Here is a 15116-nt window from a genome sequence, read left to right on the forward strand (position 1 = left end):
GGCAGAGATGAATGAAATACTCACCACCAAACTTAAATAGAATTGTAGAGGATGAGAAGAGCAACGCGTGGCCGCAAACGGCTCGTCAATCGGAGCTCCGTAGCTCAAGTTATGGTGGTTTGAAGATCAAAGAGAGTTAGGTTTTCTCTCTTCTCTTCTCTCTTCTCAAATCAGCGCCCCAACCCTTCTTTTTAGGGTAAAATGAGCTGAAATACTCACAACTAATGTTTATATATGTTGGGTCTTGGGCCCACTTAGGCCCGATTCACTTATTTTTGCCCATTGGCCCAATTTTGGGCCAAAACCTTTAAGATTAGCGCTCTAAATCGCACTTTAAATATTTCTACCTTCCCTAATTATAATTCCTCATTTCTTAATCTTATTTACCCATAATCAATTTCCTCAGTTGTAGTACCAGACAGATCTCAGCCGGTACTGCCGGTCAAAATTCCACTGCGCACTTTTACGCAGAAAACTATATTTTCTGACTCGGAAAAATTCACTGAATCCAAATATCGTATTTAAATTATCAAATTCCAATTGTCAAATCTTCCAACCATATTCGCTCCTATTTAACTTATTATTTGCTAAATTTCGGTTAGACCAGGTATTACATCAGGTACCAGCAAGCTTTACTGCGATTACATCGCAATGTTCAATACCAAGCTCTGGGCCCTAAAAGCATAGTAAGATTATTTAACAACATAATCTCATATCATTTTGCCAATAACAAGCATATAGCAACACAAGACAGTTTATATAGATTAACTTGGTATTTTTTTATTATGTCAATAGCTTTGCCGGCAAGCCAATAAACCAAGTGAATGCTCAAAACGAGTGTGTACAGCTCCAGGTTAAACTATATGAGTTAGACCTATATTACATTAAAACAAAAGATTCAAAGTTAGGGCTTAATTTTGATCGACTAAGTGCAGACTTCCTCACATATAACATGACAACATCCATATGCTCTGCCATAAAACTATATACTAAATTTGATAAACATAGTTATTTCGTGAATCCTATTTGACTACTTCATTCACATGTTGTAAGTTGACTCACCTAGCTGCTTCAAATCATGAAGTTTACATAAATTTAAAACAAAAAAAAGTTAAAAGAAGTAAGAGAGTTATGTAGTAAAAGTAGTATATAGTTTGACTATGCGCACTTGCCTCTGTATTTGTTCGGTGTCAACAAATTTCAATGTTGACTTTTGTTTCCTTTTTCAACACCTCGTCAATTCACCATCAATTTAAAAGTCACTGTAAAGAATAATCTAGCCTCAACTAGTAACCATACTGAATTTGCATAATTTAAAAGACAGCACAACATCACCATTAATCTATAGAAGACTCAATCCGAATCCAAATCCACATTAATAAAAAAAGTGGTAAGCGTTTTCATCTAAAGAACAAAGACTCACCTTTGAGGATTGTCGTCTGGTAGTTATTGCAGTTCTTCCTGATTGAGAACCATTATGATTGAGAACCATGAAAAAGAAAACTTCCAAAAAATTAAATTTATAATGCAGAGGCTGAAATTATAAATTTTTTTATTTTTCAATAAAATATATTCCATTGGAAAATAAACTAATATAGCAGAATTCCAATATTTTTTTACAAAGATGAACATTCATCTAAAAAAACCTAAGTCACATATATAGTAAAAAATACTGATTGATTTTAAGCATATTCTATAAGTCAAACTTAAAAAATAAGAACATAGAATAAAAATTTAACCAACCAAAACAAAGTAACTAATAATCACTCCTAACATAAAAAATGAGGAAGAATTAAGGAAAAGCCATATAACACTTCTTTATTATATAGAAAGGTTTTAATGCTAAGAATTAATATTGATATAGAAAGGTTTAATTGATTATTTATTACAAATTTCTTATGTTGAATAATTAACGGGTGACTTGGAGCATGAAAATTTCAAGCATGTAGGCAAATATGAAGCTGAGTTAATAATATAGATAACATAAGAGTACTTTTGTATATATTTTTTTTCCTTTTTTTAATCAATAAAAAAGTCATACATCTTCTACTAAGAGTAGCTTCGTATTACTTCCCCTCCTACATTAAAGCTAGCTTCTTAATTCAAATCAACAAGACAAAATTTTCTTTCTAAATTCCATTTTGTCATATATTACGCTATAAGCAGTGGATTAAGTGCATTGGTGATGAGCGGATGATTTATACGCTTTTTGGCATTGTTTTTAGTATGTTTTTAGTAGAATCTAGTTACTTTTAGGGATGTTTTTATTAGTTTTTATGTTAAATTCACATTTCTGGACTTTACTATGAGTTTGTGTGTTTTTCTGTGATTTCAGGTATTTTCTGGCTGAAATTGAGGGACTTGAGCAAAAATCAGATTCAGAGGTAGAAGAAGGACTGCTGATGCTGTTGGATTCTGACCTCCCTGCACTCAAAGTGGATTTTCTGGAGCTACAGAACTCAAAATGGCGCGCTTCTAATTGTGTTGGAAAGTGGACATCCAGGGCTTTCCAGCAATATATAATAGTTCATACTTTGACCGATTATAGATGATGTAAAAGGGCGTTGAACGCCAGTTCTACGTTGCTGTCTGGAGTTAAACGCCAGAAACACGTCACAAACCAGAGTTGAACGCCAGAAACACGTTACAACCTGGCGTTCAACTCCAAAAGAAGCCTCTGTACGTGGAAAGCTAAAGCTCAGCCCAAGCACACACCAAGTGGGCCCCGGAAGTGGATTTATGTATCAATTACTTACTTCTGTAAACCCTAGTAGCTAGTTTATTATAAATAGAACTTTTTACTATTGTATTAGACATCCTGGATTGTATTTTTGATCCTGTGATCACGTTTTGGGGGCTGGCCTCTTGGCCATGCCTGAACCTTCATCACTTATGTATTTTCAACGGTAGAGTTTCTACACTCCATAGATTAAGGTGTGGAGCTCTGCTGTTCCTCATGAATTAATGCAAAGTACTACTGTTTTCTATTCAATTCAACTTATTCCACTTCTAAGATATTCATTCGTACTTCAACATGAATGTGATGAACGTGACAATCATCATCATTCCCCCACGAACGCGTGCCTGACAACCACTTCCGTTCCACCTTAGATTGGATGATTATCTCTTGGATCTCTTAATCAGAATCTTCGTGGTATAAGCTAGATTGATGGCGGCATTCATGAGAATCTGGAAAGTCTAAACCTTGTCTGTGGTATTCCGAGTAGGATTCTGGGATTGAATGACTGTGACGAACTTCAAACTCGCGATTGCTGGGCGTAGTGACAGACGCAAAAGGAGGGTGAATCCTATTCCAGTATGATCGAGAACCTCAGATGACTAGCCGTGCTGTGACAGAGCATTTGGACCATTTTCACAAGAGGATAGGATGCAGCCATTGACCACAGTGATGCCTCCAGATGATTAGCCATGCAGTGACAGCGCATCAGACCATTTTCACAGAGAGGATGAAAAGTAGCCATTGACAATGGTGATGTCCTTACATAAAGCCAGCCATGGAAAGGAGTAGGATTGATTGGATGAAGACAGCAGGAAAGCAGAAGTTCGGAGGAACGAACGCATCTCTATATGCTTATCTGAAATTCTCACCAATGAATTACATAAGTATTTCTATCTTTATTTTCTATTTATTTATTAATTATTTTTGAAAACTCCATAACCATTTGATATCCGCCTGACTGAGATTTACAAGGTGACCATAGCTTGCTTCATACCAACAATCTCCGTGGGATCGACCCTTACTCACGTAAGGTTTTATTACTTGGACGACCCAGTGAACTTGCTGGTTAGTTGTGCAAAGTTGTGAAGTTATGTTTGGACCATGGTATTGTGCACCAGTTATTGGCGCCATGCCAGGGAGAGAATGAACAACAAATTTTACAACCTCAGAGTAACAATTTCGCATACCAAGTTTTTGGCGCCGTTGCCGGGATTGTTCGAGTTTGGACAACTGACGGTTCATCGTGTTGCTCAGATTGGATTATTTTCTTCTTATTTTGTTTTCAAAAATTTTTCAAAAATCTTTCAAAAATTTCTCATCTGTTTTCGAAAATTATTCTAAAATTTTTTTTTTAGAATGAATTCTAGTGTTTCATGAAGCATGTTGAAGCCTGACTGGCTGTAAAGCCATGTCTAAATTTATTTGGACTGGAGCTTCCAACCCAACATTATCAAGAGCAAGCTAGTTGTTGCTGATCCACCTGCTGCTGTTCCAGATCCACCTAATATGCTAAGGCTGACTGGCTATTAAGCCATGTCCAACCCTTTGATTGGAGCTTTAGGCTAATATTGAAAGATTCATGGAATTCTTCTTAAAAATTTTGGAATCCTTATTTTCCTTTTTCAAATTAAATTTCGAAAAATACCAAAAAAAATTAGAAAATCATAAAAATAAAAAAAATATTTCATGTTTCTTGTTTGAGTCTTGAGTCAATTTTTAAGTTTAGTGTCAATTGCATACTCATCTTGCATTTTTCGAAAATTGCATTCATGCATTCATAGTGTTCTTCATGATCTTCAAGTTGTTCTTAATAAACCTTCTTGATTGATCTTCATATTATATTGTTTTGTGTTGTATGGTGTTTTTCATATGCATTCTTGAATTCTTAGTGTCTAAGCATTAAAGATTTCTAAGTTTGGTGTCTTGCATGTTTTCTTTGCATATCAAAATTTTCAAAAATAAGTTCTTGATGTTCATCTTGACATTCAAAGTGTTCTTAGTGTTCATCTTGACATTCATAGCATTCTTGCATGCATTCATTGTTTTGATCCAAAATTTTCATGCATTGCATCATTTTTCATGTTTTTCTCTCTCATCCTTAAAAATTTAAAAATAAAAAAAAATATTTTTCCTTTCTTCTCTCATAAAATTCGAAAATTTGGATTGACTTTTTCAAAATTTTAAAAAAATTCAATTGTTTCTTATGAGTCAAATCAAATTTTCAATTTAAAAATCTTATCTTTTTCAAAATCTTTTTCAAAAAAAATCCAATCTTTTTCATTTTTTTTATTTATTTTCGAAAATTCAAAAAAAAATATTTTTCAAAAATCTTTTTCTTAATTTTATATCATATTTTCGAAAATATCATCAACAATTAATGTTTTGATTCAAAAATTTTAAGTTTGTTACTTGTTAAGAAAGATTCAAACTTTAAGTTCTAGAATCATATCTTGTGATTTCTTGTGAATCAAGTCATTAATTGTGATTTTAAAAATCAAATCTTTTTCAAAACTAATTTCAATCATAACTTTTCAAAAATATCTTTTTATCTTATCTTTTTCAAAATCATATCTTTTTCAAAAATATGATTTTAAAATATCTTTTCTAACTTCTTATCTTCTTATCTTTTCAAAATTGATTTTCAAATTTGTTTCAACTAACTAACTAACTTTTTGTTTGTTTCTTATCTTTTCCAAAACTACCTAACTAACCCTCTCTCTCTAATTTTCGAAAATATCTCCCTCTTTTTCAAAAATTCTTTTTAATTAACTAATTGTTTCAAAATTTAATTTTAATTTATTTCTTCTTTTAATTTTCAAAAATCACTAACTCTTTTTCAAAAAATTATTTTCGAAAACCTCCCCTTCTCATCCTCTTCTATTTATTTATTTATTTACTAACATCTCTTCCTCACTTACCAAAAATCCGAACCCCCTCTCTCTCTGAGTTCAGATTTTCTCTTCTTCTCTTCTTCTACTCTTCTTTTCTTCTTCTACTTACATAAGGGAACCTCTATACCTGGGCAAAAAGGATCTCTATTATTATTTTTCTGTTCCCTCTTTTTTATATGAGCAGGAGCAAAGACAAGAATATTCTTGTTGAAGCAGATCCAGAACCTGAAAGGACTCTGAAGAGGAAACTAAGAGAAGCTAAATTACAACAATCCAGCAAGAACCTTTCAGAAATTTTCGAACAGGAAGAGGAGATGGCAGCCGAAAATAATAATAATGCAAGGAGGATGCTTGGTGACTTTACTGCACCTAATTCCAATTTACATGGAAGAAGCATCTCAATTCCCACCATTGGAGCAAACAATTTTGAGCTGAAACCTCAATTAGTTTCTCTGATGCAACAGAACTGCAAGTTCTATGGACTTCCATCTGAAGATCCTTTTCAGTTCTTAACTGAATTTTTGCAGATCTGTGATACTGTTAGGACTAATGGAGTAGATCCTGAAGTCTACAGGCTTATGCTTTTCCCTTTTGCTGTAAGAGACAGAGCTAGAGTGTGGTTGGACTCTCAACCCAAAGATAGCCTGAACTCTTGGGATAGGCTGGTCACGGCTTTCTTAGCCAAGTTCTTTCCTCCTCAAAAGCTTAGTAAGCTTAGAGTGGATGTTCAAACCTTCAAACAGAAAGAAGGTGAATCCCTCTATGAAGCTTGGGAGAGATACAAGCAACTGACCAAAAAGTGTCCTTCTGACATGCTTTCAGAATGGACCATCCTGGATATATTCTATGATGGTCTGTCTGAATTAGCTAAGATGTCATTGGATACTTCTGCAGGTGGATCCATTCACCTAAAGAAAACACCTGCAGAAGCTCAAGAACTCATTGACATGGTTGCTAATAACCAGTTCATGTACACTTCTGAGAGGAACCCTGTGAGTAATGGGACTCCTCAGAAGAAGAAAGTTCTTGAAATTGATACTCTGAACGCCATATTGGCTCAGAATAAAATATTGACTCAGCAAGTCAATATGATTTCTCAGAGTCTGAATGGAATGCAAGCTGCATCCAACAGTACTCAAGAGGCATCTTCTGAGGAAGAAGCTTATGATAATGAGAACCCTGAAATAGCAGAGGTGAATTACATGGGTGAACCATATGGAAACACCTATAACCCCTTATGGAGAAATCACCCAAATCTCTCATGGAAGGATCAAAAGCCTCAACAAGGCTTTAATAATGGTGGAAGAAACAGGTTTAGCAATAGCAAGCCTATTCCATCATCCACTCAGCAACAGACAGAGAATTCTGAGCAGAATCCATCTAGCTTAGCAAATTTAGTCTCTGATCTATCTAAGGCCACTGTGAGTTTCATAAATGAAACAAGGTCCTCCATTAAAAATTTAGAAGCACAAGTGGGCCAGCTGAGTAAAAGGATCACTGAAATCCCTCCTAGTACTCTCCCAAGCAATACAGAAGAAAATCCAAAAGGAGAGTGCAAGGCCATTGAATTGACCATCATGGCCGAACCCACAAGAGAGGAGAAGGACGTGAATCCCAGTGAGGAAGACCTCCTGGGACGTCCAGTGATCAACAAGGAGTTTCCCTCTGAAGAACCAAAGGAATCTGAGACTCATCTAGAGACCATAGAGATTCCACTGAACCTCCTTATGCCCTTCATGAGCTCCGATGAGTATTCCTCTTCTGAAGAGAATGAGGATGTTACTGAAGAGCAAGTTGCCAAGTTCCTTGGTGCAATCATGAAGCTGAATGCCAATCTATTTGGTAATGAGACTTGGGGAGATGAACCTCCCCTGTTCACCAATGAACTAAATGCATTGGATCAACTGAGATTGCCTCAGAAGAAACAGGATCCTGGAAAGTTCCTAATACCTTGTACCATAGGCACCATGACCTTTGAGAAGGCTCTATGTGACCTGGGGTCAGGAATAAACCTCATGCCACTCTCTGTAATAGAGAAATTGGGAATCTTTGAGGTGCAAGCTGCTAGAATCTCATTAGAGATGGCAGACAATTCCAGAAAACAGGCTTATGGACAAGTAGAGGACATATTAGTAAAGGTTGAAGGCCTTTACATCCCTGCTGATTTCATAATCCTAAACCCTAGCCACAGCAAGAGCTGTTATTGATGTTAACAGAGGTGAACTAGTGCTTCAATTGAATGAGGACTCCCTTGAGTTTAAAACTCAAGGACATCCTTCTGTAAACATGGAAAAGAGGCACAGTAAGCTTCTCTTAAAACAGAGTCAACCAGAGCCCCCACAGTCAAACTCTAAGTTTGGTGTTGGCAGGCCACAACAAAACTCTAAGTTTGGTGTTGAACTCCCATATCCAAACTCTAAGTTTGGTGTTGGGGAGTCTCAACAATGCTCTGAACATCTGTGAGGCTCCATGAGAGCCCACTGTCAAGCTATTGACATTAAAGAAGCGCTTGTTGGGAGGCAACCCAATTTTTATATTTTTATTAGTTATATGTCTTTATAGGTTCATGATCATGTGGAGTCACAAAATAAATATAAAAATTGAAAACGGAATCAAAAATAGCAGAAGAAAAATCACACCCTGGAGGAGGATCTTACTGGTGTTTAAACGCCAGTAAGGAGCATCTGTCTGGCGTTCAACGCCAGAACAGAGCATGTTTCTGGCGTTGAACGCTAGAAACAAGCAGCATCCTGGCGTTCAGACGCCAGAAATGCACAGTGAAGAAGAGATGGCGCTGAACGCCAGAAACAAGCATCTGGCTGGCGTTCAACGCCAGAAATATGCTGCATCTGGGCGCTGAACGCCCAGAACAAGCATCAATTCGGCGTTTAAACGCCAGAATTGCATGCAAAGGCATTTTACATGCCTAATGGGTGCAGAGATGCAAATCCTTGACACCTCAGGATCTGTGGACCCCACAGGATCAACTCAGCATCTGTTGACCCCACAGGATCCCCACCTACCACCACTCACTCTCTTCCCAATAAACACTCTTCCCCAAAACTTTTCACCAATCACCTCAATCTCTCTTCCCTATCACTACTTCACCACTCACATCTATCCACTCTTCCCCATAAACCCACCCATATGGCCGTACCTTAACCCCCCTCCCTTCCCTATATAAAGCCCTCTATTCTTCTTCATTTTCACACAACACAACCCTCTCTTTCCCTTCTTGGCTGAATACACCTCTCCCTCCTCTCCTCCATATTTTCTTCTTCTTCTTCATCTATTCTTTCTTCTCTTGCTCGAGGGCGAGCAATATTCTAAGTTTGGTGTGGTAAAAGCATAAGCTTTTTGTTTTTCCATTACCATTGATGGCACCTAAGACCGGAGAATCCTCTAGAAAAGGGAAAGGGAAGACAAAAGCTTCCACCTCCGAGTCATGGGAGATGGAAAGATTCATCTCCAAAGCTCATCAAGACCACTTCTATGATGTTGTGGCCAAGAAGAAGGTGATCCCCGAGGTCCCTTTCAAACTCAAGAGAAATGAGTATCCGGAGATCCGACATGAGATCCATAGAAGAGGTTGGGAAGTTCTAACAAACCCCATCCAACAAGTCGGAACTCTACTGGTTCAAGAGTTCTATGCTAATGCATGGATCACAAGGAACCATGATCAAAGTAAGAACCCGAACCCAAAGAATTATCTCACTATGGTTCGGGGGAAATACTTAGATTTTAGTCCGAAAAATGTGAGGTTGGCGTTTAACTTGCCTATGATGCAAGGAGATGCACGCCCCTACACTAGAAGGGTCAACTTTAATCAAAGGTTGGACCAAGTCCTCATGGACATATGTGTGGAAGGAGCTCAATGGAAGATTGACTCCAAAGGCAAGCCGGTTCAACTAAGAAGACTGGACCTCAAGCCTGTGGCTAGAGGATGGTTAGAGTTCATCCAACGCTCCATCATCCCCACTAGCAACTGATCTGAAGTTACTGTAGATCGGGCCATCATGATTCATAGCATCATGATTGGAGAGGAAGTAGAAGTTCATGAAGTCATCTTCCTTGAACTCTACAAAATAGCCGAAAAGTCTTCCCCCATGGCAAGGCTAGCTTTCCCTCATCTTATTTGCCATCTATGTTACTCAGCTGGAGCTTTCATAGAAGGAGACATTCCCATTGAGGAAGAGAAGCCCATCACCAAGAAAAGGATAGAGCAAGCAAGAGAGCCCATTCATGGATCTCAAGAAACGCATGAAGCTCATCACCATGAGATCCCGGAGATGCCTCAAATGCATCTTCCTCCACAGAATTTTTGGGAGCAAATCAACACCTCCCTAGGAGAATTAAGTTCCAACATGGGACAACTAAGGGTGGAACATCAAGAGCACTCCATCATCCTTCATGAAATTAGAGAAGATCAAAAAGCAATGAGGGAGGAGCAACAAAGACAAGGAAGAGACATAGAAGAGCTCAAGGACATCATTGGTTCCTCAAGGAGAAAACGCCACCATCATTAAGGTGGACTCATTCCTTGTTCCTACATTCTCTGTTTTTCGTTTTCTTCATGTTAAGTGCTTATCTATGTTTGTGTCTTCATTACATGATCATTAGTATTTAGTAACTTTGTCTTAAAGTTATGAATGTCCTATGAATCCATCACCTCTCTTAAATGAAAACTGTTTTAATTCAAAAGAACAAGAAGTACACGAGTTTCAAATTTATCCTTGAACTTAGTTTAATTATATTGATGTGGTGACAATGCTTCTTGTTTTCTGAATGAATGCTTGAACAGTGCATATGTCTTTTGAAGTTGTTGTTTAAGAATGATAAATATGTTGGCTCTTGAAAGAATGATGACAAGGAGACATGTTATTTGATAATCTAAAAAATCATAAAATTGATTCTTGAAGCAAGAAAAAGCAGTTAATACAAAAGCTTGCAGAAAAAAAAATAGCGAAAAAAAAATAGAAAAAAAAAGAGAAAAAAAAAAGCAAGCAGAAAAAGCCAAAAGCTCTTAAAACCAAGAGGCAAGAGCAAAAAGCCAATAGCCCTTAAAACCAAAAGGCAAGGGTAATAAAAAGGATCCCAAGGCTTTGAGCATCAGTGGATAGGAGGGCCTAAAGGAATAAAATTCTGGCCTAAGCGGCTAAACCAAGCTGTCCCTAACCATGTGCTTGTGGCGTGAAGGTGTCAAGTGAAAACTTGAGACTGAGCGGTTAAAGTCAAGGTCCAAAGCAAAAGAAGAGTGTGCTTAAGAACCCTGGACACCTCTAATTGGGGACTTTAGCAAAGCTGAGTCACAATCTGAAAAGGTTCACCCAGTTATGTGTCTGTGGCATTTATGTATCAGGTGGTAATACTGAAAAACAAAGTGCTTAGGGCCACGGCCAAGACTCATAAAGTAGCTGTGTTCAAGAATCAACATACTGAACTAGGAGAATCAATAACACTATCTGAACTCTGAGTTCCTATAGATGCCAATCATTCTGAACTTCAATGGATGAAGTGAGATGCCAAAACTATTCAAGAGGCAAAAAGCTACAAGTCCCGCTCATCTGATTGGAGCTATGTTTCATTGATGGTTTGGAATTTATATTATATTCTCTTCTTTTTATCCTATTTGATTTTCAGTTAATTGGGGACAAGCAACAATTTAAGTTTGGTGTTGTGATGAGCGGATAATTTATACGCTTTTTGGCATTGTTTTTAGTATATTTTTAGTAGAATCTAGTTACTTTTAGGGATGTTTTTATTAGTTTTTAAGTTAAATTTACATTTATGGACTTTACTATGAGTTTGTGTATTTTTCTGTGATTTCAGGTATTTTTTGGCTGAAATTGAAGGACTTGAGCAAAAATCAGATTCAGAGGTAGAAGAAGGACTGCTGATGCTGTTGGATTCTGACCTCCCTACACTCAAAGTGGATTTTCTGGAGCTACAGAACTCAAAATGGCGCGCTTCTAATTGCTTTGGAAGGTAGACATCCAGGGCTTTCCAGCAATATATAATAGTCTATACTTTGGCCGAGTTTAGATGACGTAAAAGGGCGTTAAATGCCAGTTCTACGCTGCTGTCTGGAGTTAAACGCCAGAAACACGTAACAAACCAGAGTTGAACTCCAGAAACACGTTACAACCTGGCGTTCAACTCCAAAAGAAGCCTCTGCACGTGGAAAGCTAAAGCTCAGCCCAAGCACACACCAAGTGGGCCCTGGAAGTGGATTTATGCATCAATTACTTACTTTTGTAAACCCTAGTAGCTAGTTTATTATAAATAGAACTTTTTACTATTGTATTAGATATCCTGGATTGTATTTTTTATCCTGTGATCACGTTTTGGGGGCTGGCCTCTCGGCCATACCTGAACCTTCATCACTTATGTATTTTCAACGGTAGAGTTTCTACACTCCATAGATTAAGGTGTGGAGCTCTGCTGTTCCTCATGAATTAATGCAAAGTACTACTGTTTTCTATTCAATTCAACTTATTCCGCTTCTAAGATATTCATTCGCACTTCAACATGAATGTGATGAACGTGACAATCATCATCATTCCCCCACGAACGCGTGCCTGACAACCACTTCCGTTTCACCTTAGATTGGATGATTATCTCTTGAATCTCTTAATCAGAATCTTTGTGGTATAAGCTAGATTGATGGCGGCATTCATGAGAATCTGGAAAGTCTAAACCTTGTCTGTGGTATTCCGAGTAGGATTCTGGGATTGAATGACTGTGACGAACTTCAAACTCGCGATTGCTGGGCGTAGTGACAGACGCAAAAAGAGGGTGAATCCTATTCCAGTATGATCGAGAACCTCAGATGATTAGCCGTGCTGTGACAGAGCATTTGGACCATTTTCACAAGAGGATAGGATGCAGCCATTGACCACGGTGATGCCTCCAGATGATTAGCCATGCAGTGACAGCGCATCGGACCATTTTCACAGAGAGGATGAAAAGTAGCCATTGACAATGGTGATGTCCTTACATAAAGCCAGCCATGGAAAGGAGTAGGATTGATTGGATGAAGACAGCAGGAAAGCAGAAGTTCGGAGGAACGAACGCATCTCTATACGCTTATCTGAAATTCTCACCAATGAATTACATAAGTATTTCTATCTTTATTTTCTATTTATTTATTAATTATTTTCGAAAACTCCATAACCATTTGATATCCGCCTGACTGAGATTTACAAGGTGGCCATAGCTTGCTTCATACCAACAATCTCTGTGGGATCGACCCTTACTCACGTAAGGTTTTATTACTTGGACGACCCAGTGCACTTGCTGGTTAGTTGTGCGAAGTTGTGAAGTTATGTTTGGACCATGGTATTGTGCACCAGTTATTGGCCCCATGCCAGGGAGAGAATGAACAACAAATTTTACAACCTCAGAGTAACAATTTCGCATACCAATTGGCTACACCAATCTAACGACTGATTTTTCCAAATTTCAAAGGCATACCTTTCAAACTAATAACTTCATAGAGTGACACCCAATTAGAAAATTTCAGCCATTTGGATTGGATACATTTTTTATATTTTAGGAGATAGCATTAGCAATTTAAACACGAGAGCGTGTCGCAATTCAGGTCTGTTCAGCTGATATGAGATTCAAACCAATATAAAAAATATCAATACTAATTGTATCGCTATCCAGTTACTGAATAATCACAAAAGTAACAAGCTAAATTCAAAATCAAAGGAGTAATCAATCAAACTAAATTAATGTGGAGGAAATCACAAAATTAACAAAAAAAAAAAGCTTCCATAGGAATGTATAAAAGAATGCAAAAGGAAATCTCAAAAGTTACCGTGACGCGACCTCAAGAGACGCAGCGACAGAAGAGACAGGAAAAGAGATTGTCAAAGCACGTGGTGGCATTGGCGCTAGCGGCAAGGAGATGAATGGCGGTGGCAGTGGCAGTGCTGATGGCAGCGGTAGCGACGTCGATGAAGACTACAATTTAGGGTTTCGATCAATTGGTCTTGTTCACTCTCCCTCTCACTCAAAGCTAGCCTTATTTTGCATCTTTGGTATGGGCTTTGAGTGTTTGAATGGGCCTTTGGGTGTGTGGTTGTTTTAAGCTGTGTAAATTTATTTGGGGGGGGGGAGGGGGTTTGTAAATTGCTATAAATAGATGATGTTGGGGAGGTTTTTAAAAACTTCCACTATAAAACCTCCACCAATTAGTAAGAATGTTGTAGTGATATTTGGTCATGAGAACTAACTCAACTTTTGCAACTATGAACAACCGTCAAGGAAACACATACACCATGCAGCTACCTATTATGTCTCATATTACTCTTGATTTTATGACTTATATATGCTACTTGTTCATTTTCAATTTTTTCACAATGAAAAGTTCAGAGACAATCTTTTTAATCAACAATTTTTAAAAATTTTTATTTTTTAAAATTTTTATCATCAAACTAAGATCAAATTAATAGAAAAAGACAAATATCCTCTCATTTAGGATTTTTTGCATCTTACTCTTAGTCATCTCTCAGTCTTAATTTTTATCTCCTTCGTGTTTAGCTCTTACACATACACCCAACATCATCAGTCTCGTTCAATCTTTTTCGATTCTCTTGCTGCTCTACTCTATTACTATGTAAAGTCATTTTTTTTCTTTTCTGTTCAATCTTTTTTGTGCCGCTTTTTTTTGTTTTAGCTTGCCACCGCTTGTTTTGCATAGTCTCATCGCGCTTCTACTTTGTTTTGCGTTGTCACCACTACTGTTTTCTTGTTATTGAAGCTTGCATCTTTTTAGATCTGTTTTTGAAGCTCATGTTATTGTTGAAGTTTATGTCTTTCAGATCTATTCTTCTTTCTTTTCTTTTACTAATAATAATAATAAATTGACAATCATAATAATATAAGGTGTATTGCAAATTAAAATAAAGCTAATAATTCACATTGATCATCGATAATTCATGATCAAAACAATAATAATGATAATAATAAATTTTCCCCCTTAGCTTAGCTTGTTCAACTAATTCCCAACCTGGCCTCCTAATTAATAATGACAATCCACCAAAGGTGGTGCAGTAAAAAGCATCATGGTTTTCTGTGTGGCCGAGAACTGAAACTAGGAATCCCGGTGGTGGTGGTCGTCGTCGGCCGATGACGAAAGGTTAAGATCCAATTCCAGAAGATTCCGCAGCAGCTTAACAACCTCCAGTGTTGGCTGAGGACTAGTATTAGTGATGACAGTTGTCCTATGCCTCCTCATGTGACCACCAAGTGCTTGTCTAGATGTGAATTCTGACACTCATGAATCTTGGGCTTGCCGTTATTGTTGAAAATTTATATTTGAATTTAGTTTATCAATTTCAAGCTAGTAAATTTGTTGATTTAGTGTTGCAAATTGTGGTAGTACTTTGTTGATGTATTTTAATATTGTTGTTGCTTATTTAGCCACCCTCTTGTTAAAATTATCTTGTCGGTGGGTTTTAATAGAAGATTAAAATAGA

The 15116-nt window shown here is 37.3% G+C and overlaps 1 non-coding gene across 1 annotated transcript; it reads right to left on the reverse strand.

The window, feature by feature from the left end:
- Window positions 1–6341: 6341 nt before the first annotated feature.
- Window positions 6342–6449, reverse strand: LOC148550850 (small nucleolar RNA R71). The gene has a single exon (XR_015892948.1). It is a non-coding gene; the product is annotated as a small nucleolar RNA R71 (small nucleolar RNA).
- Between the last annotated feature and the right edge of the window lie 8667 nt (window positions 6450–15116).

This window comes from Arachis ipaensis, chromosome B7, assembly GCF_059453495.1.
Source record: "Arachis ipaensis isolate K30076 ecotype BB chromosome B7, ASM5945349v1, whole genome shotgun sequence".
In the NCBI taxonomy this organism is placed as follows: domain Eukaryota; kingdom Viridiplantae; phylum Streptophyta; class Magnoliopsida; order Fabales; family Fabaceae; genus Arachis; species Arachis ipaensis.